Source organism: Thamnophis sirtalis, unplaced genomic scaffold (genome assembly GCF_051295495.1).
Source record: "Thamnophis sirtalis isolate CommonGarterSnake01/CBP01778 unplaced genomic scaffold, rThaSir2_p1.2 scaffold_20, whole genome shotgun sequence".
Classification (NCBI taxonomy): domain Eukaryota; kingdom Metazoa; phylum Chordata; class Lepidosauria; order Squamata; family Natricidae; genus Thamnophis; species Thamnophis sirtalis.
The window spans coordinates 201,456-228,208 of record NW_028261400.1 but is presented as its reverse complement, the minus strand read 5'-3'; the positions used below and the strand labels follow the sequence as shown (position 1 = coordinate 228,208).

At 42.6% G+C, this 26,753-nt stretch overlaps 1 protein-coding gene and 1 long non-coding RNA gene across 2 annotated transcripts in view; both read left to right on the top strand.

Moving 5' to 3' along the window:
- Positions 1-26,753, top strand: part of LOC148042234 (uncharacterized) — an 845,903-nt gene that overhangs the window by 672,197 nt on the left and 146,953 nt on the right. The gene's annotated exons all lie outside the window — the stretch shown is intronic.
- LOC148042239 (uncharacterized) lies at positions 16,089-19,391 on the top strand. Its single transcript, XR_015695226.1, has 3 exons — positions 16,089-16,370; positions 16,836-17,124; positions 19,129-19,391. It is a non-coding gene; the product is annotated as an uncharacterized LOC148042239 (long non-coding RNA).

Sequence of the window (26,753 nt, the reverse complement as noted above, 5' to 3'; positions counted from 1 at the left end):
TGCCCAAGCAGGAGCCCCTACACCATTTCTGACAGAGGGCAGCCCAGCCTCTTCTTGAAAGCCTCCAGGGACGAAGCTCCCACAACTTCTGAAGGCAACTCCTCTTCCACTGACTGATTGTTCTCCCTGTCAGGAAATTTCTCCTTCTTTCCAAGTTGAATTCCCCCTTGATCAGTTTCCATCCATTCTTCCTTGTCTGGCCTTCAAGTGCTTTGGGAAATAGTTTGACCCCCGCCCCCCTCCTCACTATGATAGCTTCTCAAATATTGGAACAATGCTATCATGTCTCCCCTGGTCCTTCTCTTCACTAGACTAGCCATGGCGAGTACTTGCAACCGTTCTTCATATGTTTTATGAAGTTGCTCTTCTCTGCACTTTTTCCAAAGTCTCAACATCTTTTTTGTGATATGGTGATGCAGCATTCCAGGTGTGGCTTTACTAAGGCTTAATAAAGTAGTCTTTATCAGCTCATGTGATTTTGATCCTGTGCCTCTCTTTATACAACCAAGGTTTGCATTAGCTTTTTTGGCTGCTGCTACACACTCCTGACTCATGTTTAAGTGATCGTCCACCAAGACTCACTCTCACAGTTACCGTTTTTGAGCCTAACCTGAACTTGTACCTTTGGTTTTTCCTGCCCATGGGTAAAAACTTTCTTTTCTCCGCATTGAATTTCATGTTGTTGGATTGTTCAAGTCTGTTAAATTCTTTTTGGATCCCGAGCTTGTCTTATGGGGTGTTGGCTACTCCTGCCAGCTTAGTGTCATCTACAAATTTGATGAGTTCCCCTTCTATTCCCTCATCTACCATATTTTTCGGAGTATATGACACACCTTTTTCCCTCAAAAAAGAGGGTGAAATTCTGTGTGTCTTATACACTGAATACAGCATTTTTGGCCTCCTGAGACCCCCCCTTTGCAAAAATGGCTGTGCATAGCCTTTAGGAGGCTTCCAGAGTGCTCCTGGGGGCTGGGGAGGGCACAAATAAGTGAAAAATGGGCCGTTTTTTCCTTCTTTTTGCCTCCCCAGCCCCCAGGAGCACTCTGGAAGCCTCCTAAAGGCTATGCATACCTTTTTTATTTACAAAAAACGGGCTCATTTTTTGCAAAAATGGGACGTTTTTTGGGGGGGTTGCAGAGGGCAAAAACTTTTTTAAAAAATTTGCCTCTTCAAAATCTTGCTGTGTCTTATACTCCTGTGCGTCTTATACTCAGAAAAATACGGGTAAGTCATTTATAAAGACATTGAAGAGTACTGGGCCTAAGACAGAACCTTGTGGTACCCCACTATTTATTTCCTTCCATGTAGATGTAGTACCATTAAGGACTACTTGCCGAATACGGTTTGTCAGTCAGTTACAAATCCATCTGATGGTGATGCTATGGATCCCACATTTTTCTAGCTTACCAGGAAGTAAGTTATGGTCTACTTTGTCAAATGCCTTGCTGAAGTCTAAATATACTATGTGTAATTTAGTCACTTTGTCAAAGAATGAAATAAGATTGGTTTGGCATGATCTGTTTTTAAACAAACACATGCTGGCTACTAGTTATAATTATTTGTCTAGATGTTCACAGATCTGTTTTTGATCATTTTTCTCCAGTATCTTCCCAGGTATTGATGTTAGGCTGATTGATCTGTAGTTTCTTGGGTCTGTCCCCGTCCCCCCCGCACCTTTTCTTGGAAGATGGGACTCACATCAGCCCTTTTCCAATCCTCTGGAAGTTCCCTGGTGCTGAAAGATTTTTTAAAAATAGGATACAATGGTTCCGAGATAACCCTTGAGATAACCCTAACTCCTTCAGAACTCTGGGATGTAATCCATCAGGTCGCAGTGATTTCTCTTCATCAAGGTCAAACTGGTGTTCTCTTTTCTTGCTTATTTTAATTTTGATTTTTAGCTGGTCTTGTACAGTTACGTTTTTGCTGGTTGGATTATACTCTGCTTTCTCTACACTTTCCATCTTCCCTCTTTAATGGATCAACTGTTTCCTTGACTTTTTTCTTGTTATTTGTATTTTGAAAGAAACTTTTTTTATCTTTGACTTTTTCCCCCCTAGTCTTTGTTTATTCTGTTCATTCATTCACCAGAGACAAATTCCTTCTGTGTGTCCAATCACACTTGTCCAATAAAAAATTATATTCTATAATTTTCTTTTCTAATCTAGAACAAACCCAATCGTAGCATCTTAGTAGTATCCTGGAGATGGATAAAAGGACATCAGCTTCTGCCCCTAGAGCTGAATTGGGACTTTATATTTCTCTCTCTCTAAAGTTAGGCCTTATTAGAGATACAAAAACTATGGAAATTGTGAGAAACTAAAAAAATCTGGTCATTTAGAATAAACAAAATTTCAATTAAAGACCACTTTGACCACACATCTGACAAATTATATTAGAAGTATGGTCTCCCTGACTCTTGCATACGGAGAGAAAAGGCTGGAAAGATTTCTACACAAAGGATATATGCAGGATATCAAAGCGGAGAAAGTTGTAGCCATCCTCAGAAAGTTTGGAACATTGAAATGGATGAGCTGCTACAAACAGACCTTCCAGATTGCCAAGTGTTGACATGCAGAAATGCTGAAATACCTAAGGAGGACGAGTAAGATTTCAGCAGCTGGACACAATGGTTAAATATTGAAGATTTAATCAAGCTTCTTATAATGAACAGACTTTTATTTGCAGAGGATCAGAAATGAAAGAAATAACACACCTTCACTGCTTTTTCAGATCAGTGATGGAATTCCTTCAGAGGCTCTGCAAGATAAAAGTCAATTCCCTTTTTTCCACCCGTTGCTCCCCAAAGAAGGGTTCCAGTACCCAGCAATTGTCCAGCTGCTCCTCCACTTCAGATGGACCCTCATTGGCCTCTTTGCTTCAGACACAGAGAAGGGAGAGAATTTCATGAGGACTTTCCCTCCTCTGCTTGTCAGGAATGGAATTTGCGTTGTTATATCACAATTGTTCTCAACAACTGGTCATAGAGCAGCCCTTGGGGATTCCCTCTCTAGGTGGAGGCAAGTCAATGTTTTTCTTCACTTTATAGAATATGTTTCCATTTGGGACAGAATCCTTCCTTTCCATTTAACACTTATGCGTTTGCCAGGACCCATTGAAGGGAAGGTCTGGATCCTCTCAGCCTTGGGCAGTATGAAAAAGAAAAAGCACAGACTTTACAAATATCTCCATAGTATTTGGATGTTTGATTTTCAGAGGAAAAATAGGCCTCAGGATGATACCTTTGAGCCCAGTTTCCTTTTCAAACACCTATTTCAAGATCCATATTTCCACTGTTCTCTTTCAAAGAATGTCTTTTCTGTCAAAGGCCGCAGAAGATGCACCCAGAAAGCCCCACTGGAGACCCAGGAGAAAAGGAACAGGATCCGGATTCCAGATCCCCACCCTTTGTACAGTATCTTGAAGAGAGACTGGGACAGAATTATCGGTGTCATTCAGACTCTGGCCCAGGCCTTGAACGCTGCCTATTCCTCCAGACCAAGGAGGAGAAGCAAGGGAGCCAAAGAGAGGCTGCAGCCATGGCAAGTAAGTTGCACCAACAAGGATCCATCAAACATAGGTAGAAAGATGATGAGGAACTTTCTGAATCTTTTTGAGGTACAAAAGGACAAGGATTGTAGCCAATTCAATCACTCGGGGATGATGTTCCAAAGAAAGGGCACCATAATAGATGCCTTTTGGTATTAACAGCCAATTTTAAAACCATGTATACATTTTTAAATAAATTGCTGTAGGTAGGGATTTGGAATTAGAATCACAAGATTTTTCATTTAAAACATTGAAGGAGTCCCTGAGACCATCTAGCCCAACCCCTCCTCCCTGCAGGAATCCCAGTTAAAGCTTCTCTGACTGATGGCCACTTGGTCTTTGCATTCAGACATAACAGATGATCAAGCTAAGCCCAAGGATGGAGTTAAATGCCTTGTAAGTGTGGAGTCTCTAGGTCCCCAGAAGAGTCCCAAATACACCACCACCCCCGTGAATTTCATTGAGTCTTATCTAGCATCAATTTGGGTTGCCCATTATTAGATCAAGCTAATAGGTATTTCATTTTCATTTCATTTCATTTATTTGACATTTATAGGCCGCCCTTTTCCCTGAGGGGACTCAGGGCGGCTTACAATTTGTAGGAAGGGAGTGCAAGACAAAACACAAAAAGAAAATGTGAAATATAATAAAATAAAACAATAAAACACAACATTCATTCAGCATTCGGGTGGGGCGAGATTAGGGTCTTATCCCCAGGCCTGACGGGATAGCCAGATCTTGAGGGCTGTGCGGAAGGTCTGAACGGTGGTGAGGGTACGAATCTCCACAAGGTAGCTTGTAGAAAACTTTCAGAGCTTTGAACAATTCTTGTTCTTGGTTCTTAGACATTAGATTAGAATTCTTTATTGGCCAAGCGTGATAGGACACACAAAGAAATTGCCTTTGGTGCAGATGCTCTGAGTGAACATAAGAAAAATAAAATAGAATACATTCCTCAAGAATCATAAGATACAACACTTAGTGATAGTCATAGGATGCTAATAAGCAATCGGATCATACTAGGAAACAATAAAACAATGTAAATTGAAAGATACAAGCAACATGGGTATAGTAGTAAGTGGGGAAAATAGGTACTAGTAAGGCTGAAAAGAATAATAGTAACACAGTCTTAGTAAATCGCTTGACAGTGGTGAGGAAATTATCTGTTTAGCAGAGTGATGGTGTTCAGGAAAAAACTGTCCTTGTGTCTAGTTGTTCTGGTGTGCAGTGCTCCAAAGCATCGTTTTGAGGGTAGAGGTTGAAACAATTTATGTCCAGGATATGAGGGGTCTATAGATATTTTCATGGCCCTCTTTTTGACTTGTGCAGTGCACAGGTCCTCCATGGAAGGTAATTTGGTAGCCATTGTTTTTTCTGTTCTAATTATCCGTTGAAGTCTGTGTCTGTCTTGTTGGGTTGCAGAGCCAAACCAGACAGTTATGGAGATGCCGATGACAGACACAATGCTTATGCCTCGCAAAGACAAATAGCTAAGGGGAAGCTGAATTCCTCTGCTTTACTTAATTTCTCTCTTGGAACTGAGTTCATGTTTCCACGTCTGATGTTCTGGAAAAACAATAAAGAGATGTTACGCTTGTGTGTAACATCTTTCGGTTGTTGGAAGAAGGCTGCATCCTCCCTTCTCCAGCTAAGAGATTGTCCTAGTATGTCACGCTTTAAAAAGAAAAAAGAAGTTAATGAGTAATTTCTTTCTTTTTAGAAAAAATGTATTGGTGATCTGTTCTAAAGTGTTCCATTTAACAGACACATTGGTTCAATTATGTTTTGCAAAAATATATTTTTCAATATGTGATTGACACATTTTCTGAGCCCTTTTCACTTTGGAAGAGAGTGGCCACGCTTTAGTTCCCCACTCATAACAGTTGCAAGTTAGAGAAGAAAGGGTCAAATGTGGAAAGACCGCGTGGGATAAGAAACCCGCCTGCATATTTCTATTCCAGTTCAATCCCTTTTTGGAGAAGAATGAGTTTTGCAACATTTCCAAGAGGAAACTGCATTGGGACCCAAATGGAGACACAGCAGCGGATCTGAACATCATGAGCATCTTGGTTTCCCCTCCCCGCATGGATTTCATCCCAGAGCAACTGGGGAGTTTTGAAAGAGGGAGGCTGGAGATCAGACAAGACGCTCTTTCTCGGCTGAAGCTGCTCAACAAGGTGGGGAAAGCATTGGCGGTTTTCCCACTTCGCAAAGCCTTAGGACCCAAGGGGGGAGGACTTCCACTGAGAATTAAATGGGGGGGGAGTTGAAGCTTTACAGTTTCTGAGGCTGCTTGGGAGGCTTCGGGGCCATTGACCAAAGTGCCCTTAAAATGCTATGATGTGAAACACTCTTTTCAGCTGATTCAACAGAGTCCAACATTTTTATGTGTTTCTTTGCTTGCTTAATTTATAGGCTGCCCAATCTCACTGCCCAGAGTAACGTGGGAGGCAAAGTGAGGATTCCTTAGGAAACAGATCAGGCTGTTTTCTGTCCCCTCTGCCACCTGGTGCCGCCCTAAACCTGGGGTTATTTTGATGCTGGATATTTTTATCAAAGGAGTTAGAGCAAGGGTAGTCAACCTTTTTATACCTACCGCCCACTTTTGTATCTCTGTTAGTAGTAAAATTTTCTAACCGCCCACCGGTTCCACAGTAATGGTGATTTATAAAATAGGGAAGTGTTGTGGCCCAGCAGAAGCCGTTAGAGCTGCCGCCAGACTCTGACAGCGAGGGGTCTTATGAGTCGGCCTTGGAGGAGGTGGAGGACCCTGGACAGGGTGTCGACGCCGAGCAGGGCGAGGAGAGACTGGTTGGCCACCAGGTGGCGGCAGAGCATTGGATCAAAGGGAATGTTCCTGAAAGTATTTGGGAATTGTATCAGGAGGCAAGCAGGCTTAGGTCTACTCAGCGTAAAGGACAAAGGAGATGATTGCGAGCAGCTGTTGCTCGTTAGGATCTCCTCCTGCTGATAAAAGAGACTGATGGTGCCACGCCCTGGTTGCAGAAGTCAACGTTCCTTGTTCGCGTGCAACCATCGAGAAAAGCCCACTTGGATAAGTGACTTGATTTATATAATCCTGTTTTGCAGTAGTTTATGAGTTATAGGACTTTTGCCAGAGCAATTATCTGTGTTTATTTTGGGCTCGCAGCCAGCAAGAGCTGGGACTGATAAAAAGACATTCCTTTGAAGGTTCTGTTTGGCTTTTGTTTCCGAACAGACAAGGTGGGGGTCAGAACAGGGAAGTAACTTTACTTTATAAAATTTATAAAGCAGAGTTACAGCAAACCCCTACCGCCCACCATGAAAGCTGGAACGCCCACTAGTGGGTGGTAGGGACCAGGTTGACTACCACTGAGTTAGAGAAACCAGGCATGTATGGTTAGGGAGCTGCCTTATGGTGTTGGCCTAGGCTGTAGCCCTTAAATAACTCCTCATCAAATGGGGGAGCCAAGAACTGTTGCTCTATAAACAAATCTTAAGTGTGGACAGGACTTCACCTGATCTACACATTCCCTATCCAGGCTTCAATTATACCTGCCTCTTCCCCAAAACAACTATCTGATAGTCAGGACGTTGAGTGCACAAGTCCTACTAAACCTTGACCTTAATTGTTATCTACCATGATCTCTCTGGGCAAAAAGAAGGCTCCGGATTTAACTAACAATGAAAGTGGGACTGTCTTTCCATGGACTCACCTAACTGTAGTTCTTCTACCTGCTGCAAAGGTTTCCTGACCAGCCTTGTTTGAGGGACACGTCCTCATGACCTCCCTCTCGCCTCACTCCAGTTCTAGAAATAGACAGACAGTTTTAATCTCATTTCATCCACGACAGCTGTATGAATTGAAGAAATGAATATACAAATAAACAAATCACATCTCCTTTAAAGCTGACAACCCTTATTTCTAAGGAATTTTGCCTCCCCCCCCCCCATAACTGGGAGACTGTTTTGGACTATATTCAAAGGGGAGCAGGTTTGCAATCTTTTATTTAATTAATTCAGAAGAAACCTTTGCAGATCCTTCTGGCCAAAAGTTCCTTTCTTCATAACATTTAAAAAAATAGAATAAAAATGTAAATAAATGCTTGAACTAGATGTTATTCTAAAATTTAAATTGAACCGTTTATCATCCTTAAAAATCACAGCTATATGAAGAATGGAGGAATGGATATTAATACAGTCATGAGGAGGAACCCACCAGTTGCCACTTAAGGTTTCAATCTTTTCTCATTTTCCTTCCTCCAGACTTTTCTTAAGTTATAAAAAGGGTTAGTAGTTATATCTTTTGTAATCTTCCAGCACAGATTAGAGATTTCATATTTTGCAATAGTGGTGATTTCACATTTACCCCAGTCTCATTTCACCTCATCTTTTGTCAGAAATGCAGAACTAGAAAGGGGGGAATTATTAATTAAAATTTAAAAAGATTAAAAACTTTAATGGTCTTATATAGTTGTAGCACAATGCCAAGCCGCGTTGATGGCAAGGATATTTCTGAGCAGCAAGTGATTCTGTGTACCTGGCGGTCCCAGGGCGGTCCTCTAAAAGATGGACGGTTGTCTGAATAGTGCCACCTTCGTAGTAAATGTCCTTGTCCTCAGGGAGTGACCCCCATTTCAACCTCTGGCCTTTAGTTATGGCCAGACCTGTGTGCAGGCTATTGACACACCTTCAAAACTCCTTCTCCAAGCCTCTAAGCAACTCCTCAAGCAGTTCTATCCAGTTAGGAAGGTCACTTGACGTTCCCATCTTTTCAGTTCTTTACTTCAGTGAAGACCAGAGGCTACTTGGCTAATGTCCATTTCCCCCTTCACTTTCCATGGACGGAGAGTCCTAACACCTTTTCTTTGGCATTCCTTGTTTCTCTGCTTAGTCCCTGCCTCAGTCCAAATGTGTAGAAAATTGTCATCCAGGATTTGTCAAGAGGGCTCGAGAAGGAGAGCCAGTTTGCTGCTACGACTGCGTTCCTTGTCCGGAGGGGACCTTCTCCACTCAGGAAGGTGGGTCACACTGAGGAAAACGGGAACTCTTGGGGAACTGGATTTATCCACAGCATTTTGATGAAAGTACAAATGTTAAAAGATACATTGAAGATTTTCCTGCTTATTGTCAAAATGCGCAGTGTCAGAGCGTTTGCAGCATGACAACTATAAGGAGACAACCCAGGAGATAAATACAACACAGAGAGACTTCGACATTTAACAGTGGTTTATACACAAGACATTATAGATATACATTTGTATGTTTGTGTGTGTATTGTGTCACACAATTCCCAGTAAGGGTATGGCTAGCTGATGAGAGCTAAATAGCTTGAAATAGATCTAGTCTCCCTTTATTTATTTATCAGCACAAATGCAACATATATGTGTGGGAGGGGGGGTAGGCAAATCCCTGACAAGCAATCAATCTTCTTCTTAACTCTACAGGGAGAACTTAGCAATGGACACTGGACACAAGGAGAGAGAATGCGCCCTCTGCTGGCAGCGTCTTCAACCCGCTACGCTAATGCTGATTCCTTTTCAATGCATCAGCCTCACAGTTGCATCAGCTTTTATAGCTGGTCAGCTCTTAAATCACGATACCTTAAGACACAGTTTCTTATCTAAAGGGATGAGTAGAAAAAGGACCATGGAGTGGGGGCTGAGAAGCGGTGAGAGGAATGGCAGAATCCTGACATTTTCAAGGAAGGTCAGAATTCTTTGAAACTTGAGGGATTGTTTCAGGTGCATCTCCTAGGAGGATTGTTGTGATGTGTCCTACAGGGGCCTCCCCTTCAGAATCACTGAGAAGGAGTCACTGGTCCTCAGTGAGGTGGTGTGGATAATCCTGAGTGCCCCTCATTACACATATAGTAGCAGTGCTCCTAGTAGCCAATCTAGATTACTTGCAAGACTTGGCCAGCCAGATGGATTTCAAAAGGAAAGGCATCATCTTGGTCCAATATTGATTATGTGTTTATGTACTTACTTTATTTATATCCTGCTTTTATTATGCTTACAAATAACTCCTGGTGGCAAACATATCCAACACACCTTCCTCCTCCTCCTATTTTCCCCACAATGACCCTGGAAGACGGGTTGGGCTGAGAGAAAGTGACCAATTCAAAGGGACCCAGATGGCTTTCATGGCTCAGGGAGGACTGGAACTCCCTTTCTAGCCTGATGCCTTAACCACTAGACCGAACTGTCTGTGTCAAGAAGTGCCCTCCATCAGGGCTCAGGAGGTGTTAGCCTCTGCTTTGCTGCTGCTTCGGCTGCCATTGAAACGGGGAGCGGGGGCAAGGTATTTGGGAGGGGAATCATTGATGTGCTGGAGGAAGTTTCTAGACGCTGAACTGACCACCTTACTGCGCATGTGGAGGAGGGGTGTTTCCCGCCAAGGCCAACAGTCCAGCATTCCATCCTGGTGATGCCTTTCGAGGTTATCTCACACCTGACATTTGGGGGAAATATGATTGGACTGTGCACAGGGATGCCAAGGGGAGGGGAATGAATTATACAATATATTATTCGCTTTCGCGCCTAATTAACCAGACCCAGCTTAGCTTTGCAACTGTTCATTTATAATTAGTAAAAGTACACTTGATTTCAAATCAAATGGAGTCCAGTGGTTTTCTTTCCTGATTACTGAATGAAGTGATGCTGACAGGAGATTTACATGGATAGGTTAACTGATTCATTATTTACCTCTAATAACTCTTTTATGAAGGTTCAGCACATTATACAGGAAATCTTTCAAGTCTTAAGATTTACCTTAATACCGTAGACTTTGCCTATAGAGATATTTAAAATGATATTTTCTTTTCTTTCTGTGGAATTGTTAAGAAATGCATCTTGGGAAATATTCTTGTTTTCTGCTGTTGTCCAAAAAGCTATTTCCTGAAATGTAAAGAGTGTTAAAGAAATATTGTTTTTTTTTCTCAGATGCAGGAAAATGCACCAAGTGTCCGGATGATAAATATCCAAATGAGCACAGAGTCCAATGTATCCCCAAAGTTATAACCTTCCTGTCTTTTGAAGAACATCTGGGCATCATCCTGGTCTCTTTTGCCTTACTCTTATTCTTAATCACAGGGTTTGTTTTGATCATCTTCATGAAATACCAAGAAACTCCACTTGTAAAAGCCAACAACCGGGACCTCTCCTACATCCTCCTGGTCTCCCTCCTGCTTTGCTTCTTGTCTTCTTCTCTCTTCATTGGTCAACCAAGGAAAGCCACCTGCCTTCTCCGACAAATGGTTTTCAGCATCATCTTCTCAGCTGCCATTTCTTCTCTCTTGGCCAAAACCATGATGGTGGTGTTGGCTTTCCTGGCCACAAAACCAGGAAACCGAGTGAAGAGATGGTTGGGGAAGAGCTTGGCCAACTCCATCATCCTTTCTTCTTCTGCAGTCCAAATTGTCATCTGCTCCATCTGGCTGGGAGTTTCTCCCCCCTTCCCTGACTCTGACCTCCATTCCCAGCCTGGAGAGATCATCCTGCAATGCAACGAAGGGGCTGTTGTCATGTTCTACATAACCCTCAGCTACATGGGTTTCCTGGCTACCATCTGCTTCACGGTGGCTTTCCTAGCCAGGAATCTGCCTGGGGCCTTCAACGAAGCCAAGCTGATCACCTTCAGCATGCTGGTCTTCTGCAGTGTCTGGGTGACTTTTGTGCCCACCTACCTGAGTACCAAAGGGAAATACATGGTGGCTGTGCAGGTCTTCTCCATCCTGGCCTCCAGTGCTGGTCTGCTGGGCTGCATCTTCATCCCCAAGTGCTACATTATCCTTGTGAGGCCAGACGTGAACACAAAGGAACATCTCACAGCCAGAACAAATGTAAAAACATGAGATATAACACCATGGGTTTAAAGAATTGTAAAGTTTCCTTTTATTTGAAAGAACACATTATTTCCACTTAGATAGTATACAGGAGTCAAAGAATATCATATGTACATGTTTCAAAATGAGAAATGGTTGAACAACTTCAATTCTTTTAACTCCCTTCCCCTTCATCTCAATAAATCTTGCTGAAGAAAACTCCGTGAAAGTCATTCAGAAAAACTTGCTGTTTAGCAGCAGCTACTGAATGTGATACATTTTAAGAAATTATTTGAGCAATTATTCCTACTGAGGGTGCATGTGTCTGAGAGAGTAAGAAGGACGAGGTAAAATGGAAGCTGTAGGAACCAAACTCCAATCATGTTGTATGACAATCTCCCTGAGAACCATTGCTTTTCCCACCAGGCCAGATAGGATGGCCGCATCCAGGTCCTCGTCCAATGAGACCAGATTAGCCCCTGCAGCCCCTGTGAAAGAAGATTCCCCATGAGATCCACCATCCTCTCTCCATCCCCTTATTAGGCGATGAGGACACCACAAACAGCCAATTCTCTCCCCAATACATGGGCCTGGTTGAGACTGGAGTCCATAAGATGTGGGTAGAGGACAGTGATGTGCGGTGAGGTTTATGGCTAGTGAGGCAGTCCTCTCCCCCGACACCCCACTGACTAAAGCAATTTCTTTTGCCCACCTGTGCTAGCGGCAGCCCACCTGAGTTCTGCCATGAGCACAGGTGGGCGAAAGAAAGTCTCTTTCACCCGCCTGCTGGCGGGCTGCCGCGACCACAGGTGGGTGAAAGAAAGTGCTTTAGTCAGTGGGGTGTCATGGGAGAGGAGCAAATACCTGAGCAGTGCATTTATTAAAGAAAAAAAGAAAATTTGAAGGAAAAGAGGGAGCGTGGGGTGGGGGGTGGGTGGCATTAGAAATGGAGAAAGAGAGGAGGAAGAGTGAGTGTGATGCTGCAGCTTTAAACAGAACGACAGAGTTGAAGCCTCTAAAAATGCGCCCTCTACTATGAGGCAGGAGAATTGCGTGCCTCAACTACCTCGGGATTTTTTGGGCTTTTAACCCTCGCTTAACTCTGCTCGAGCGCCTAAAAACTCAGACTAGATGAGGCATGCAGTTCTCCTGCCTCATAGTAGAGGGCGTATTTTTAGAGGCTTTTTTTTTTTAACAGAACTTTTTTATTTTTCTTTTAAGAAAAAAAACACAAATATGTCATCATTTGTCAATCATTAAGACATTGAAGTGCAATTTTTTTGTGTGTGTGTGTGCCCCTCCCTCCCTCCACCCCCCCACCCCCCCTCCTCCTTCCCCCCCCCCGACTTCCCAGAACCCGTACACGGTATGGATTTTTAACTAACACAGTCTAAAATCCATTGAGAGGGGGGGGGGGAAGGAAAAAAATAATAATAACATTCCAGATTGACCTTAGCTTCTTCTTGCTGAACCAACTTTAAACAATTTAAATCATTTCTGATCTTAAGCAGAGGCTAACTGGAATTTCTTAGTCCCGTATTTATTTTGTATATAGTCAATCCATTTTTTCCAGTCTCGTTTATATCTCTCATTTGAGTGATCTTTGAGATATGCCGATGGTTTAGAGGCTTTTTTAAACAGGCAGTCATTCATGGTGTGGCAGCAGCTAGCTAGCCTAACCTCAGCACTCGCCTTTTCCCGTTTACATTTTTTTCCTTTTCATGATCGACAGTGGTGAGGCTGTGCCTCCTCTGCCTCCCCTGACTGCACGTCACTGGTGGAGGAGGAGATGCACTTGAAACTGATGCAAGTAGAAGGTTGGGTGTGTCACGAACTCTATCAGAGAAAAGAGTTTCTGTCTCCAAGGTGGAACATTGCAACATTGGAAAGTCTGGTTCAGCAATGGGAATGTTACGCTCCATTTGGGTTATAAGTCGGGGATGACCTACTTCAATTTCTTTTTGTTATCTCTGCTTCTGAAGGGCAACCTGAAAATAGTACACTTACTAAGGTCTCCCAAATTTAAGCAGTAATGACCATAATGGGTTTTAAAGCAGAGGCAGTCCTCAAACTATGACTGCATTTTGGGCCGGATTTCCTATCGTGTAGCAATGTGGTTGCAAAGCACAATCACATCATGTAGTGACAGCAATCACCCTACAGTCACAGCTGCTGTCACTAAATGAATCCCACAGTCGTTAGGTGTGGCAACTTCCTGCGGTCTTTGCACAAGCAAGGTGAATAGGGAAAACAACAGGAAGTTGCAAGCCAGGACTGGGAGGGGGCGGGACAGAGGGGGTTGGGGAAGCCAGAGGAAGGGAGGGTGCATGGGGCTTAGGGCAGTTACGTGAACGAGGGAAACTTTCTCAGTGACTTTTGACCTTCCCTGCCAGTTTCCCCATTGATTTTATGGGGAAGCCAGCAGGGAAGGTTGCAAACCGTGATCCCATGATCCTGGGGCATTGCAACTGGCTGTGTAAAATCCAGATAGTGATAGTGTGATTATGGGGGTGCTGGGATGGCCAGAACTCCAAGGACCAGTCACAACCAGCTGTCAGGCCTGCAGCGGTTCCTTTAAGAATCTTTGGCCTGCCACACTCTCATTAATAGGGGGGGGGGGAATAGCAAGGGGTAGAATGTGTTGTTTTCAAAATAAAAAAATCCTTCCTAGAAGCTCAAGGTCATCTTTTGTCTCCCAAACCTTTACACCTGGACGGAAGCAGTTAGGCGTAGACGCCAGCGTGGAAGAAGAAGATTGGACCATGTGATGGACTGTGGGTGTGGGGACAAGATAATGAACTTTTAACTGGGTGGGATTCTGATGTAACTTCCAGAGTTGGAATCCCACAGCACGATGCCAACATGCCTGTCTTATTAAATTGGACCTTTAAGCATAGTTTTGCCTTCGACTCTGATTTAATTCTGCATGGTATTTGGAATGCTAACACCAGCATTCATTGAGTGCTGTTGTAACTTGGAACTGTTGATGACCGAATGGCCATAGGTTGAGGACTTCCTGTACTGTCCTTTTCTTTTGTTTCAGCCATGAAGAACTGTTAGGACAACTATTTACTTTCTGGGCCATTCAGATACGGTGCAGGGAGGAAGGTTGGCAGGGAAGGTCAGAGGAGTCAAGATAGTGGCCACCAGTTCCAAGTTACAACAGCACCCAGTGAAGGCTGGTTGTAGCTGGTCCTTGGACTTCTGGCCATCCAAATGGGCTGAGCTTCGCTTGTATTGTTTTGTCGCCCATCCTGTCTGTTTTGACCACGTCCTGCAGAGCCTCCCCAGATGCCATCATTGTAAGAGCCAAGGTGGCGCAGTGGTTAAATGCAGCACTGCAGGCTACTGCTAGATCAGCAGGTCAGCGGTTCAAATCTCACCGGCTCAGGGTTGACTCAGCCTTCCATCCTTCCGAGGTGGGTAAAATGAGGACCCAGATTGTTGGGGGCAATATGCTGACTCTCTGTAAACCGCTTAGAGAGGCCTGAAAGGCCTATGAAGCGGTATATAAGTCTACTGCTATTGCTATTGCTATTGCTATTGAGCTCAACGGGGAAATGACCTGTTCATCGTTCACTTCATGCTGTGTCATCAGGTCTCCCTTCTTTGGGGGGGGGTCCCCTATGAGGGGGCAGGTGGGCTTTGAGTCCTGAATGGTGGGGAAGAGGGTCCCAAGCAGAGCCCATTGGGGCAGGGAGGGTTTTTCCATCAAAAAACCAGGCAGAGAACCCCTTGCTAAAAATTTTGAAGCCCACCCCTGGGATGGGGCTGCCCTGGATCCCTTCCTCCTTCCTGGCCACCCCGGGCCTTCTCTATGTGTCTAGGCTTTGCTTTCCCCTGGGTGCCCCATGCATGGAAACAGGTGGCAGTGGAACATGGGATAAGGTCACCCCTCTGTTTCCAGGACTCAGAAGATGGAACCTGGGGAGGGGGGAATTTTGCAGACCTGTTTTCCATCTGCAACATGAGGGTCCTGAGCTCCCCTTCCCCTCCTCCTTTCTTCCATGGGGTGAGAGGCAGCCTTGATTTAGCCATCTCTTTTCACTTGGTTATTTTCTAACTTCTCTCTGTCTGTGTTGGTGTGTGATTTTTTTTTTTTAACTTTGCAAAGTTCTGGTAACTAATTTTTCACTAAAGTTGATTTTGTTCGACAGATTGGCTGCACTATTGCATCAGCCCTTTTGTGTGGTGCCCTTGAGCATTAACTTTCAAAATAAAGTAAATTTTGTCTTCAACTCAGCAGGGAGCTATTTCAGATCTGTGATATTATCTGGCATTAACTGGCCTCTGGGATTTTCTCTTTAACCACAATGCCAAGAAATGTCACGTTTCTTTTTTTCTTTAGCCACGGGTGCTGGGTATTCCCTCAGGGCCAGTTTCAAGCATGGAGACCCCAAACCTCCCAATTTTAGATGCTGGATTTAATTCAATCTCTGCCCCTGTTATTATGAATCACATGAGGATTATTTCCCTTTCATTTCCCTCCAGAGAATTTCCCAACAATCTTTCAGTCCAAGAACTGGTTGAATTATCCAGGGATCCCTCCTGAGAGGGAGAATTATGATAAAAGTTCCAGCTTTGGGCAAAGAAATATGGAGTTTAGGGACAGGCAGGGTCTGTGCTCTTGAATGTACATCTCTCTCCTTTCCAGATGAAGCTGAGTGTTTCTCTATGTTTCAATCAGGAAAGCAACTGGATCATATTCCACCTTGTGAGAGTCCTTTGAATTCTTATAATTCTTCTTTAGAAACAGGAAGGAGATTGATTGATTCACCCCATGAATGATGGACCTCCTGCTTCTGCTTCTGATGCTGCTGTTGTGCCATCCAGTCTCTGGGAAGCTGAGAATGAAATGCCTGCAGAATTTGGAGAACCAGGATGGAAAACAACCACAGAGTTTTTACAGCCCAGGAGACCATCTCATCAGTATAGTCACCACTGGAAAGGAAACACTGCATACAAAGTTGCTTTTCAACGTGGCTCCTTCTATTCAGTTTGTTTTTCATGATTTGTAAGTCATTCAGAGTAATGGAGTTACACTCCCTCCATTCTAACACTCTCCTTCTTTTCTTTCTTTTTTCTCCATTTGTTCCTATATTGGGGGATATGTCTAATTTCCTGAATGATTTTGATTTCCATGGCTTCTCTTTTTGTCTGATTTTGTGAAAGAGAAACAAAAATGGGTCTGAAAAAAAGCTGAAAGGGCTACAGATTATTTTCCTTTCTTAGTCCTTGATTTATCACTTGAATAATGAATTTTATTTAAAGTATTTATTTATATAAAGTATTTATTTATTTAAAGTAGTGGTGGAATCAGTTGTAGTTGCCATACCTCATCCTATTTCCCTTTTTGTGCATCTGATCATTGGTTTGGAATCAATGTTGGTTTAAGGCTCATTGGGCTTCTGGAGGATTATATATTAAAAACAGTATTTGTTGATGCTGTTGATTATAATAGCATTTTTTTTTGCAATAGGGATGTTTATGGTTTTTCAAATTGCTTAGGGTTCATTTTCAACATTCAAATGATCAACAAGAATTCTCAGCTCCTGCACAATCTCACACTGGGCTACAACATCCATGACAACCATTTGAGCACTTTCCGCACTTCAGATGCCTTGCTGGACATTCTCTCCACTGGAGAAGCCAATGTCCCCAACTACGGCTGTGGAAGGAAGGAGAACCTTCTGGCTCTTCTTGATGCAGCTAGCAGGGACATCTCCATCCAGGCATCAACATTAGGAGACACCTACAAAGTCCCACAGGTTTGTCGGTGTGTTTTCCTCCTTCTGGTAAAGTGAGTGGTGGGTGAGCAATAGATGCAATCGTGTCTTCTCCATGGAATTCAAGAGCTGCTTTTCTCCATATTAGCAAAAATGTCAATATTTCATCCCATTATGTTCATGTTGAGATTAATCATAAAAGCCCTGAAATGGAAGCAATACATTACCTGGAGAAGACATTCTACTAACTATTGAACTGATAAAAAAATATCCCTGGTTTTGGGGGCCTCTATTGGCATCTTCATTTCCACATATAAATAATGCCTTTCCTATCAACTCGGATTGAAGTTGGCAATAGTAGCATTTTATCTATCTGAAAAGTGGAATAAAAAGGGCTCTAGCAATTATAGGCCAAATAGACTTAACAGATATTGTGGCTAAAATTTATGCCATCATCCTCTTAGTTAAACTTGAGAAAAATGCATTCCTTGCAGAAGAACCAGAAGGTTTTAGGTAGAGTTAAATGCTATATAGATTTTATAATAAATAATGCATAAATTAATAATCTAATATTGGAAACAAATTTGTCAATATCTAATCTATATCAGTGAGGAAAAACACGGTTTGCTGGCTTTCTAGATGTTAGTGCAGCATTTGACTCAACAGAGAAATATGATGGAGAAAATGGATTGCCCTCAAAATGGAGCTCAGCCTGTTGGCCCTGATCCAAGCCCTCGTTTGAGAGGGAGGTTTGGGCTCAATGGAGCCATGAGAAGAAGGATCTATGCTTATCAAGGGGGAGGGGAAAGGTGCATATTTGAACCCTTCTTATTCAATATAGATATGAAGGACTTACTAGGGCTAATGCAGGATCAAAAAACAGATTGTAATTAAATGTTATTTTATTTTTTGACAAAAATGGCTAAATTAGTAGACCAGCTAAATGCAGTGCACTTAGTATACAGTACTTGGGTTTTAGAAAGGCTTTGACAAAGTAAACCATCATCTACTTCCTGGTAAGCTAAAACTATGTGGAATAGACATCATCACCCCCAGATGGACACAGCCAGTGGTCCTCAATGGAAATACATCTGCATGGAGGGAAACAGGCAGTGGGGGACCCCAAGGTTCCATTTTAGGCCCAGTACTCTTCAACATCTTCATCAATGATTTGGATGAGAGGAGAAATGGGGAAATCATCAAATTTGTTGACAACACTAAAGTGGCAGGAATAGCCAACACCCCAGAAGATAGGCTCAAGATCCAGATGCGTCTAGATAGACTTGAATACTGAGCCTATCTAACAAAATAAAATTCAATGTAGAGAAAAGTAAAGTCTTACACTTAGGCTAGAAATTCCAAAAGTGCAGGTACAGATTAGGTGAAACCTGGCTCAATAGTAGGAACTGTGATAGGGAACCAACCCAATCACAGATTCTGAGGAGGATCCTGGGGTGGACAAAAGGACTCCAGCTGCTGCCCTCAGAGCTGATTTGGGAATTTACACAATTTCTGCTTTGTCTAAAATCAGAAGATATGGATATTGGCATTTAATCTATGGAAATTGACAGACTGTGAAAATTGTGGCTGTTACAACAGATAAAACTTCAATTAAAAGACCAATCTTGGATTATACAACTGACAAATTGTATTAGGAATTCTATATAGAATTGTTTATCTTATTATAAAAGGCTTTTCAACATTATCTCCATGATCCTCACTTACAATATTGTATAAAATTTCATATCCCTGCTTCTTGTACAATTGGAGAAGAAGCTAAAAAGATTCCTCCACAAAGAATCTGGGCCATAGAAGCATTAAAATATGCAGCAATCCTCAAAAAATATAGTAGGCCGTTTATTGGAATAGAATATTTAAATTGGCATTTGCACATGTTATTTATTTGCAATAAATTGTAGGGGTGAGATACAGTAATATGATTTACATTGTTTATAGTTTTTAAATTTATTTATTATATTCTACTTTTATAATATAATCTTGCTAATATTCTGTCTTTTATTTTTTTAATAAAAAATTTATTTTCAGACAAACAGAAACTCACAACACATATAACATAAAAGCCTCTTTAGCTACATACAGCGTGTCGATTGGTTACAAGATCTTTCTGCGTCCTTTCCATAGTCATCACTTGAATTTTATCAAAATTCACATATTGTTAAAATGTGATATCTTTGTATACATAGCTACTCTGCTTCCTTTGTTTGATTATCACTATTGTTTCTCCATTTTAGACAAGGTATTCCAAAATATATAACCATTAATATTATAATGATTCATTGTATCATCTTCAATATATCCAATAAAAAAGGGTTTTTAAAAAAATCCTATTCGGTCATTCTATTATTTTAGCATTGATAACATTCTCTAATAATTTTCAATTCCATGTTTTCCCCCATTATTAGTATCATCAATCTAATATACATACATACAAATTGTTATAATTATTAAACATCCATTAAGCCCAGCTATTATTACATCCTTTCAACATAAGGCATATAAAATTGAAGTAAATTTATATTATGACATTTTATTACATCATCTTAAAATCATCCGATGATATTACATCTTTATATTCTATTCTATATAGAATTGTTTATCTTATTATAAAAGGCTTTTCAACATTATCTCCATGATCCTCACTTACAATATTGTATAAAATTTCATATTATCAATCTAGTCTATATGAATGCTTTGTTATCATTATTAATCATTTATTTGACTATAGCTATTATTACGTTGTACATAGGACTCAAAATTTAACTACATTTAACTAAAATTTATTGTGATATTTCATTTCATCATCCTGTATCCTTCCAGAAATAGTGTAGTCCAATATCTCTTGCCATTTGTGAAGTCTGTATTCTAAGTGTTTTCTTGATAAGTCTTATGTGGACTTCTCTTAAGACCTTGTTATTCATTGCATGACTTATAAGAATTCAAAACCCTCTATCTGCTCTTTTTATTAGCTTAACTTTTGTTATCATTGGCGCTTCGGCCGAGATTACTCTCATTATTTCTGCCAAATTTTCTCTCCTTTCTTCATCTATATTCTGACATCTAAAATAAAGTTCCGGTTCATCAATTTCTCCTTTCCGTATTCACACTTGTCATTTCCCTCCATTCTCAGTTTACTGTTGGTGTAAACAATTTTCTTATCACTTTCATATGTCTCTGTTATTTTTTCAGCTTTGTCCTCAAACTTCATCACTGTCCCCATGCTTTCTGTATTTTGATCTGTAATTATTTAAAAAAATTGAATTTCTAGGAAAATTCTTTGCAAAGTTAGTGCCTTTTCTTCTTCACATTGTGCCATTTTCCAGGTTATAAACACTGCCAAAACATCCAAGACTTTTTAGGTTTCAAACAAATCCAGTGGAGTTTTTCAAATCAAAGCTTTCTCTTTCCTTCAAAGGAACACATGTATAAACAAAACATTTTCCACTGAGCCTTTCAGTAAACAAAGCTTATAACTTTATCAGATATTGCTAAGCCTCTAGCCACTAGATGACAGTGTTGCCTCTTTTCCATTTGTTTTTGTCTCTCTACCTACCTACCTACTCGCTGTCTCCCTACCTATCTACTGTATTTCTTTCTCTCTCTCTATCCCTTTACCTACCTACCTACCTACCTTCCCATCCCCCTCTCTCTTCCTACCTATCTACTGTATTTTTCTCTTTCTCTCTATTTCTTTCTCTCTATCCCTCTACCTACCTATCTACCTACCTAACTACTCTCTCTCTCTCCCTACCTACCCACTGTATTTCTCTCTCTTTCTCTCCCTCTCTATCCCTCTATCTACCTACCTACTTTTTTAATATTTGCCTCTTCAAAACCTTGGTGCATCTTATACTCCGAAAATACGATGGCTTTGTAACAGAGCATTCTCAATGATAGGATGGGAGACCACCAGGAGAGGTCAGGAGGAGAGGACAAGGGGATGGTAAAAGGCAGCAGGGCTGCTGGTGATCAAGTGCTAAGGCAGGATTTACCTCAAACCCTCACTCTCTCTCCTTATAATCTTCTTCCTTCCCTCTTCATTCTTCCTTCCCCTCTTTCCTTCTTTTTGCTGCCTTGTTCTCTTCCCCTCTTTCCTTCTTTTTCTTGGTCTTTCCTGTCCCTTCTTGGATGCTCCAATGCAAAAGGGGAAACATTCCTTGCCTTGTGATCAAATGCCACTTTTGCTAGTAGTTTGTGGCCACTGAAAAGACTGAGGACAAGCCAGGCTCAGATTATTCCATGCTTGCATTTCATGGAAACAGACTACAGGAGAGCAAAACTGTCAAAATGATGGCTCTGGTAGTTGATCAGAGCTCCTCTGCTTTTTACGTGCAACAGCTTTAGCATTTAAGAACAGAGCTAAGTTAGTTGCTTTTCTATTAATACACAATGATCCTTAAAAAAGCTCTTCCGTAGGGACCCTGCCATAGTCTAAATCAGACTGGAAATGCATCAAAGGAAACTATTTCCCCCCACTTGCTTTGTCCTATTTTCCCCACTGGAAATAGCTGTTTGCAACCCACAAGGAGGGGATACTTTCCTAAGAGCTCACAATTGAAGAATACCAATGTGCCCATGAGGAATCTCAGGGTGGGGAAGGCCATGGGGGTCCTAGTGATAGAAGACTCCCCAACCCACTAAGATGCCTCCTGATTCTCCCCCCTTCCTGCAACAAGGACTCACTTACTTTGCAAACCTCTGTCCCCTCTCTTGTTTCTCTGCTTCTTTCCCTTTGAACAAGGGAGAGGAGAGTTGGCTGGGAAATGCTCTCCATGCCCAGAATGGACACTCCTGGACAATGTTCCCTCTAATTTTTTTTTCAGTGTGAGTGGAAAAGTATAGTGTTTGAGCGGTAGATTTTCATGCCTGAGCACCTGAATTTTTTTCACAGATGTCACCTAAGCCAACAACGAAATCAGTGTTATTTGAAACTCAAAGTTATGTTTATTCAAGGGACCCGCTTAATTAAAAAGTGTTCTATAATATCAGTATGACCTATAATACTGCAAGTCTGCAATATTAAGATACTTGTATAGGGGATCCCCAGGATCCCCCAAAGAGATCAAATCACAACCAGTATGCCACCTTCTTGATATATTGTTTTTATTTTCATTGAGTTTTTAAAAATGAGCATTATTTCATCCTTTTTTTCTTTATTTTTGATTGGTATCTGCAATTTGTGTTAATTCTGTTCATACATATAATATAAATGAAAAAAACAGCTCTCTTAAAAATCTTTTAAGTTCTTTGTGGTGCTCTCTTTTAGAATTGGCCAACTAATATTTCTGTTCCCCCAACTAATGCCAGGCAGAGTTAACTGAAAAAGTAATTTTTCATGAAGGGACATTTTCCTAGTATTTATGAATAACAGTTCATATTTATATCTGCTAGGTTCAGCAGAGGATGACCAATTATTCTAAAGCTATTATTGTTGCTTGTATCTCCTAATTTCAATATTTTTCTTGACACTCAGTATATCTTGCAACTATTTGCATTTGGCAAATTAATAGGATAAGTGATTATGCTTTTTAAAGACATTTAAGTAATTGATAGTAATTAGTATTTTGCATGTTGTGCGCAAAAGTATTGCAAGAGTATTCCATACTGGGGGAGACATTCCCCAAAACACAGCAGGAACAAAAAAGATAACATTCCCTCCCCCTCTCCTAAAAATCTTTCAACTGGAAAGTTCACAATAATTACATGCACTAACCTCTTAAAGGAGCCGCTGCAAATACCCATTTTTTACCATTTTACTGAAATGTGAAAACTCAAGATAAATGTTTTTAATTCATTGCTAAGGAGGGAAGGGGGCAGGGGGTGTTTATTGTTTACTACTTTATTGAGGGCTCCAGACCGTCACCCTCCGTCTTGAAAAAAGCATGATCTCACACCCACTAAAACTCCCCTCTCCCTCAGTTCATACCAGCATTATCCCTTTCTGCAGCCACTTTTCCTCCTCCCTCCCCAAGATTTACCCGCCAACACCAAGAGGAACAGGAAAAGAGGCGCCTTCTCTACCCGGTGCCCCATACCACTGTGCCCCGAAAGCCAGCCAGAACCCCCCAAAGCGGCCAGTTAATGAGCTTCCCCACTTCAGTCAAGTGAAGCCTCTGCCAGGAGGGGGTGGGCGCAATCCAATCCGAATGGGAGCCAACACCCATCGGTCGTTCCCTGATGGCTTTAGATTGTCCTGGGAACCGGCAAGTGTGAGCAAGAGAGGGCGGGAGACGCCTGCTTTCTCTCCCCGCCGCCTAAATCCGGCGGCGCAACCAACCACAGACCAAAACTTTCCCTGCCTCCGCCCCGAGAGTGGAGAGGTATAACTTCTGTGACAGAAATCAGCCTAGGTGCTCCGCAGCTTGGAGCAGAATCGGCAGGGACTCCAGCCACTATGCAAAGAAAGCCCAGGAGCACAAAAGTTAGCGCCGGGAGCGGAGAGTGGCCTCTCATCTAACAGGAAGTGTAACACTGAAAATCATGCGCGGCACTTGGAAACTGCTGCGCGGTGTTTCCATATTATGTGCACAACCGCGCAAGCACGCACCTTAGAGGGAACACTGCTCCTGGATATTATAATCATGTGCAGATTCAGGCACCCATCCTCTTTTGCAGAGTCAGGGACCCGGAAACTTTCATTCTTGGGGGGGAGGGGTTGTCTGCCAGTCTCCTGCTCCTCCCCCCAACTACTTTCCACTTAACTACTTAATGAGGATTCTTTGTCTCATGGAGCAGCAAATGGTGCCAGACAGAGATAGGGAGGGTAAGAGATCAATCCCTTTGTGTGTGCGCACTGGTGCAGGTGTGTGTGTGTGTGTGTGTGTGTGTGTGTGTCAGAGAAAGCGTATTTCAGCCACGGCACCCGAACTGCTGCTAATGGTGTGGCCGACACCTGAGCAGCGAGGCAGGGTGAGTGTGTACTTTCATCCCCATTCAAGCAGGGCCTCCAATTCATTCCTCAGCACAGTTGGGGCATGCAGGCTGCTGCCCCCTAAGCACCATGATTGCCCCCTCCCCAGCCAGCCAGCCAGCCCCACCCAACCTGCTCCCTGCCAGCTCCTGTAAAGCCTCCCCATTCTCCTCCTCCTCTCCATGTCGTTGTCCTTCTCGCCCAAGCAGCAGTGGGCTCCACAGGACAGGCTCTCATTTCTGCCCTGGGGCAGCGAACTCCGGCAGGCTGGAAGTCAGTGTGAATGGCCTCCCCCCACCCTTGCTCAGTTGAAGGCTTCCTTCGGCCTTCAAACAGTTGCATGGGTTTTTTTTTTGCCTCCAGGTTGGTGCAGGAGGCTTTCCAGGGGCAAAATGGGGCGGGGGAAGTGTAGGGTCCCCCCCACACACATTTTGGCCCTAGAAAGTCTCCTGCATCAACCTAGAAGCAAAAAAAGTCCCAGCAACTATTTGAAGGCCGAAGGAAGCCTCCAACTGAGCGAGGAAGCACTGGGGGGGGGGCAGGCCATTCACACTCACTTCCAGCTGGCCGCAGTTCACTGTGCAATGTGAGCGTCCCGCCCCCACTGCATCCTCATGCGTCCCCCACCCTGGCCCTCCGCATAGGTCCGAAAACCAGCTGGCCGGCAGGAGGGGCACCTGCATGTGGGTGCTAGTAGAACTGGGCTGGAGCAGCTGGCGTGCCAGGAGAGAGGGCTCTGTGTGCCACAGGTTCCCCATCACGGCTCTAATCCTTTCAATTGCTTTTCAGATCAATAATGCAGGAGGTTCAGAGGCTCTGAGTGATAGAAGTCATTTCCCCTTTTTCCACCTTATGATCCCCAAAGAAGGATTCCACTACCCGGCAATTGTCCAGCTGCTCCTCCACTTCAGATGGACCCTGATTGGCCTCTTTGCTTCAGACACAGAGAAGGGAGAGAGTTTCATGAGGATTTTCACTCCTATGCTTGTCAGGAATGGAATTTGTGTGGTTATATCACAACTGTTCTCAACAACTGGATATACTGCATACCTCAGGGATTCCCTCTCTAAGTGGAGACAAGTCAATGTCTTTGTTCACTTCATGGAATTTGATTCTATTTGGGAGAGAATTCTTCCCTTCCATTTAACACTTATGCGTCTCACAGGACCCATTGAAGGGAAAGTTTGGATCCTCACAAATTTTGAAGGGTATGAAATAAACAAGCACAGACTTCTCAAATACATCCATAGTATTTGGAACTTTGGTTATCTGCAAAAAGAAAGGCCAAAAGATTCTGCCTTTGAACCTTATTACTTTGTGGAAGAAAATTTTCAAGATCCTTATTTCCACTGTTCTCTTTCAAAGAATGTCTTTTCTGTCAAAGGCCGCAGAAGATGCACCCAGAAAGCCCCACTGGAGACCCAGGAGAAAGGGGACAGAATATGGATCCCAAATCAGTACCACCATTACAGTCTCATGAAGACTCTGGCTCAGGCCTTGAATGCCGCCTATTCCTCCAAACTGAAGAGGAGAAGGAAGGAAGGACAAAATATGTTGGGGTCTCCAAGGCTGCAGCCGTGGCAGGTATGGGGGTCCCGATATGGATCCATTTATCTTAGATCCTTTGGAGGAGGAATCCAGAGGAGAAGGAGGGGAATCATCTCAACAGATCTGGCCAATTTAATTACTCAGGGAATTAATGGTTCCAAAGAGTAGATCCATAGCATTTTTATATTTCACACTGATAATTTGAAAATGCTGTATTCTTTCTTAAAATGAACTTAAATAGACCATATAGTTAGGCTTATCTGCCTCCGACCACTAGGTGGGGCTAGAGCAACAACAGCACAACAGTTACATGTTGTGGCATGACAATCTTTATACATTCGGAGGGGACCCTGAGACCATCTAGCCCAACCCCTCCTCTCTGCAGGAATCCCAGTTCAAGCTTCTCTGACTGATGGCTGCTCAGTCTTTGCTCTCAGACGATCCATGAAGAGGAGACTGAACTTCTCTGCTTTACTGGCTCAGCTCTAAAACAGCTCATCCTTTTATCATATTTTTCTCTCTCATTCAGTTAACATCTCCTCTCTTGTAACTGAATTCACTTTTCCATGTCTCTGGAATAATAGTGAGCAGATCTTACGCTCATGTGTAACCTGAGTCAGTTATTGGAAGAGGGCTGTATCCAGGGGTGGGATTCAAATTTTTTTACTACCAGTTCTGTAGCCGTGCCTTGGTGGTCTTGTGATTGGCTGGGCGTAGCCAACTTGACATCAATCACATGAAGGGGTATCTTGCCTGGCCTCTCCTTGCCTCAATGACAGTGGTGGGTTTCAAAAAAAATTCGAACCTACTCTGTGGGTGTGGCCTCCTTTGTGGGAGTGGCTTGCCGGCCATGTGTTTTCTTCTTTCTTTCTTTCTTTCTTTCTTTCTTTCTTTCTTTCTTTCTTTCTTTCTTTCTTTCTTTCTTTCTTTCTTCTTTCTTTCTTTCTCTGTATCTCTTTCCTTCCTTTTGTCTCTCTGTTGTTTTTTCCTTTTTTTCTTTCATCTCTCTCACTTTTTCTTTCTTTTTTTCTTTCTTTCTTTCTTCCTTTCTTTCTCTTTCTCGCTCTGTGTGAATCTGTGTGTGTGTGTGTGTGTGTGTGTGTGTGTGTTTGTGTGAGTGAGTGAGTGAGTGGTGGGTTTCAAAAATTTTTGGAACCTCTTCTGTAGGTGTGGCCAGCTTTCCGGGTCCACTGAT